General features: G+C 35.4%; 1 long non-coding RNA gene across 1 annotated transcript; it reads right to left on the bottom strand.

Annotated features, from left to right (window-relative positions):
* Positions 1-2,330: 2,330 nt before the first annotated feature.
* LOC109504650 (uncharacterized) lies at positions 2,331-3,763 on the bottom strand. The gene is made up of 3 exons (XR_003113521.1): positions 3,704-3,763; positions 2,479-2,568; positions 2,331-2,387 (listed from the first exon to the last, which is right to left on the bottom strand). It is a non-coding gene; the product is annotated as an uncharacterized LOC109504650 (long non-coding RNA).
* Positions 3,764-5,507: the final 1,744 nt, after the last annotated feature.

Below are 5,507 nucleotides of genomic sequence, written 5' to 3'. Positions count from 1 at the left end.
AACAATCGATGGTCGATCGCGTAACGGCAACGAAAGTGCTGGACCCGACGTGCGAATGCATCGTGGTGCAACGGATCGTTTGTATTCGCGGAGGACCGGCGGAATAGTGTTTGGACGTAGAAGGATATTAACGACTTCGCAGCGTGGACAGCCAACAAGACTCTAATGTAATTTCAAAGACTTCCTCTTTTTTCGCGGTTATTTGTATCAAGTATACAAAAATGCCCCCCTAAATGTGTTGCGAACAATTTTTATAAAAATTTCATGAGTTGATAAGAAAGTATATAACAGAGAGATATGTTGCACATATAAGTATAATGTACACATGATATAGAAGCATATAATATAGAAACATGTAGACAGAAACATGTATAAAAACAGTTGAAATCGTAAATCGTAATATTATACATGTTCAAATAATATACGCGTAAAAATAAAAACCGTTATGCACTGTAGCTGTTACGTATATTACATTATTCAGAGTAATCATACCTCTCCCTCTATCTTCTTAAACAGCAGTGTATAACAGCCTTTATATTTTTCGTCAAAAATCGATGCGATTTACTTCTACACATGCATTATATTAGATGATGCTTCATGAGCATTGAAAGTGTTCGCTCACCAGTGATGCAATCCACTGGCGGAGTTCCGTGCTGCATCCTTGATTACATCTCTCCGCAGGATTCGGCACTTCGCAGGATCCAACTCCTCTGCGTGTCGTTCAACGTCGACGTAGCGCAGTACGTCTTCATTTCACTTCACTTCACTTTACTATACTCGCGACGCGATAGTCATATTTTGAACGGCGTTCGACAAATATTCAACGACTGACCAATTCGTGTTTACGACGAAATCGAAAGACGAAATCGAAACTTGCAATTGTTTCGCGAATGTCTATCGCAGTATAAAAATACATTTAGTATACCATACTGTTCCAACGATACGATCGCGACTCGATAGTTACGTGTAAAAAGTCACAAATCTACCGAAAATCACGAAAATGAAGTTCCGCTTCGCGGATTATTTTACTTGGAAAATGAGATTTCTATTTTGCAAATTCACAATTTGTTTAAATGTTTATGAGACACGACGCGATTCACGTGTAAAAATTTACAGATCTAAGACCAATCGCGAAATATTTCGCGACGCAGCATCCGAACGAAATAATCATGAGTAGCGTGATATTTTCACGCGTAACGCTTTCGCCATATTCAGCGAAAATCAATTTGCGCTGCTTCTGCGATGATTACATCGCAACAGTTGTGCGAATATCTTCTCCGCAATATTTGAACGGAGACAACTCCGCAACGTAATTTCGAAGCCTATTCCGCGATATCGCCGCGAAATTTGTTTTCAACAAACTACTTTCAATTAATTTCAATTAACAAATTTCAATTAACGACGTATTCGTGACTGAGAAGCGTAATTATGACACGATCAAAAAATCGCGAATATCAAACATTACCGTCGAATATATCTGAACGGCCGTAAAATCGGAGATAAAAAATGTTAATTTTTTTTTAACAACTGTGAAATCTACAGACGCGTTCTCGAAAAAAAAACTGCAGTGAAATTTATATTTATTTGACATATGTAATCGGAGAAAATGCAATTATATAATAACGCGAATGTATGCATATATAAAAAAGCGAAAACTAGTACTCGCGGCAGTTATACGATCACACGAACGTTATAAAACATAAATTATATTAATGATATAGAAAGACTAAACACCGCGGAAATTACGAAATATATTATTAGTCACGAGCAAAATTACCGCAAATTGCACGTACCGACATACGAAACCTGACACGTGACAGTCTCGCCACATATTTGGCGAAATTTAAACGTCGAATTTTATTTGACGATATTCTAACAATTACGTCAGGAAAACCGCAAAACGAAATAGTGGTATAAAACAATAATATGAATTACGTATTTCATGTTCCATTTGTCTTTCAACTTCATTTCTGAGAACCATGATAATACGAAAAATATATGAAAGTAACATTCAAAAAATGTAAAATAGAAGTTAAAACAGATTTTTGTGAATACTATATATTTAACTTTGTAAATTATGACAAAATAATTTAATTATAACAATCATATCGATATTTAACTAATTTTTAAATTAGAACAATATATTTATCAAATATTTTCAAGAAATCTTTGCAAGAAAATCAAGAGATTCTCATACCACCATATCTCGTTCAACAGTATGTGCATGTTTATAAACATGCAGAAACTAACATGCAAAATTATTAATGTAAACTATTAATGTAAATCGCATCAATTTTAACGATATTTCTCGAAAATAAAACCATCACCTAAAATCTTTGTTTTCTTTCACTCACGAAATCAAAGTCGACCACGGCTGCTAACCAATTCTGAAACAAGAAAAATTATTTTGCACATTAAATTTAGGAATTCATTTTCGACCGTGAAGGATCAAATAGTGGACAACAAAATAGAATCTACCTTCGAGCCGACTTTGAACAGCCTGAACCGGCACCTCCGGTGCTGCATCTGCAACCACTCTATTGAAAGGTCGCACGCTCCGCACCAGATCTGAAACAAAAATTATAGATTGCCCAATTAAACACAGTGATGGAAGATTAGCATTGTCCCGAAAAATTAAGAACACTAAGCTGCCGACTTTATTTATACTTTATTTATACTTTATTTATACTTTTATGCTGAATGGGAATAGAAGATAGTGATCACCATTCGTCACGTAGTAGTATTATATACGTATATTCGGAGATCAGTACATTATTGGCTATTATTTAATGTTTATCATTCATAGACATGCAAGTACTTACGATTACTTTTGATCAATTTACAATAATTGGTAATAAAAGATGATGTCGCGCACTTAATGTGACCAAAACTGTTACGAGTACGAACGCGCTATGTATTTATGCGTCGCGAAGGTCATGAGAACTTACATACCTGCCGTGCCGCGCGATAAAACATCCTTTGTTTACCCGTCTAATCTATCTCATATTCCGTTTATCTTTCTTATAATTTTGTTTTGTTATCTACTACGCGTAATCGTATTCCTACATCAATTCCCATACTTTTGTACACTTTTATACCGATACCTCGCGTTTATTACGCTTAATAATTAAATTCAATAATTAATAATTTAATCATTTAAAAAATTGCGATAGAAATTATAACAGTCTAAAGAGCAACGTAACGTTTTGTAAAATTAGTTATGCATTGAATATATAAAACTATATTATATATGATTATTATAAAAGTATGCTTTTTTGAGATTTACTTTGAATGAAAGAGGTAGAGAGGAAAAATGAGAAAGAGTGAGAAGGAAAGGTGAAAAAGAAAGAGAAAGAAAAGGAAAATAGACATAACAAGCTTGAGACCCAGAAAGGGGAGAAGAAAAGGAAGAGGAAGCGGCAAAGAGGAGAAAACACTGCTCAGACAAATAAAAGAGGTTGCACTAATTAAAAATTTCTGCAGTATACTGCTGCGAGTAAGGAAGTTAGGTTACAAGAATGTACCGATAGAGTGTTACAAAAGCGCGGCAGTAAATGGTAAAGTTAGGTTAGGTTATAAACTTTTGAACATATTAAGTATACGTTAAGCTGTATAAACGTTTAAAGACGGAATCCACTTATCGTTTGAGTAGTGTATTATAATAGGCATCGAATTGGTTTGTTAAAAATGTAAAGATACTAACTGTTATAATCGGCTGCGATCGATTTCACATTTCTGGCGGAGCGCGCAATCCGCACGGCGTCGGGTCGGGAGGCAAAATGGACGTTCGAATGTCGCGTATGTATCTCGCGGTTTACGACGCGTCAGGTCACGCGATGAAAACATCATGTGTTTACTCGCCCAGTCTCATATTCCGTTCATTCATGTTATAATGTTATGCTTTTTTATATGTTTCTACGCGTAATCGTATTCCTATATCAATTTCCATTCATTTTCCAATTTCTATACATCGTACAAATACCGCGCCTTTATCATGATTTAATAATTAAAAGACTACGATGTAATAATTATAACAGACTAAACTGCAACGTAACGTTTAGTACAATTTATTATGCATCGCTTTTGTGAAATTACATATGAAAGTGAGGCATAAGATAATTCATATGAAGTAAGAAAGAAGGAAGGAAAATGTTCTAGAAAGAGAGAAAGAGGGAGGAAGAAAGGAGAAAGGAAGGCAGATAGAGAAAGAGGGAGAGGGAGAGGGAGAGTGAGAGAGAGAGAGAGAGAGAGAGAGAGAGAGAGAGAGAGAGAGAGAAAAAAGAAGGCAGAGAATAAGGATAGAACGATCTTGAGATTGAAAAAAAGAAAGGGAAGAAGGAAGGAGCGATAAAGAGAATAAAATATTGCTCGAACAAACAAAAGAGATTATACTAATTAAAATTTCCGTAATATACTTTTGCAGCTAGAATTAGGTTATAAGAATAAGTGAACCGGTGGAGTGTTGTAAGAGCGCGATAGTAAATGATGAAGTTAGGTTATAAACGTTCGAACATATTAAGTATACGTTAAACTGTATAAACGTTTAAAGACGGGATCTACTCATTGTTTGAGTAGTGTATTATAATAGGCATCGAACTGGTTTGTTAAAATCAGTAGAGATACTAACTGTTATAATCGGCTGTGATCGATTTCACATTTCTGGCGGAGCGCGCTCGATTCGCACGGCGTCAGGTCGGGAGGCAAAATGGACGTTCGAATGTCGGGTATGTGCCTCGCTGTTTACAACGCGTTCGTTCGCGCGATGAAAGCATCGTTTGTTTACTCGCCTAACTTTATACTCTGTTTATCTTCGTATACATGAAATAACACTTGACAACAAGATGCCTTTATTTTTGAAACGGTGCTTTGTTAGAATATTTAATTGATTTGTTTCAATTCGTAAAAATATATTACCTATCTCAATTAATTACGGTCAATTCATCGCGCGTGCAACAGCGCGTGGACCGCATCCGATGCATGTTCAAAAATTAATAAGCTAATTCATATGAAGAAGGAGAATGTTCTAGAAAGAGAGAAAGAAGAAAAAAGGAAGAAGGGGAAGAAAGATAGAAAGAAAGAGAGAAAGAGAGAAAGAGAGAAAGAGAGAGAGAGAGAGAGAGAGAGAGAGAGAGAGAGAGAGAGAGAGGAAGAGAGATGAAAGGAAGACAGAAAAAGATTTGAAGATCGAAAAAGAGGAAGGAAAGAAGGAGGAAGCCAAAAAGAGGATAAAATATTGCTCAAACGAGCAAATGAGATTATACTAATTAAAATTTCCGTAATATACTTCTGCAGTTAGAAGTAGGTTATGAAAATACTGTTCATACATCTTGAGATGCGATTAAGCGAAATTAACATGTAAAGACGAGATGCATTTATTGTTACAGTAGTATATTATGATAATATTTAATTAAATTGCTAAAATTATTAGAAATACTAACTGTTATAATCGGCTATGATTAATTTCACATTTCTGGCGGAGCGCGCAATTCGTTCGGCGCCAAGTCGGG

This window comes from Harpegnathos saltator, unplaced genomic scaffold (genome assembly GCF_003227715.2).
Source record: "Harpegnathos saltator strain DR-91 unplaced genomic scaffold, Hsal_v8.6 scaffold498, whole genome shotgun sequence".
NCBI lineage: Eukaryota > Metazoa > Arthropoda > Insecta > Hymenoptera > Formicidae > Harpegnathos > Harpegnathos saltator.
Note: the sequence above shows the minus strand (reverse complement) of the source record. Positions and strands in the feature narration are given on the sequence as shown.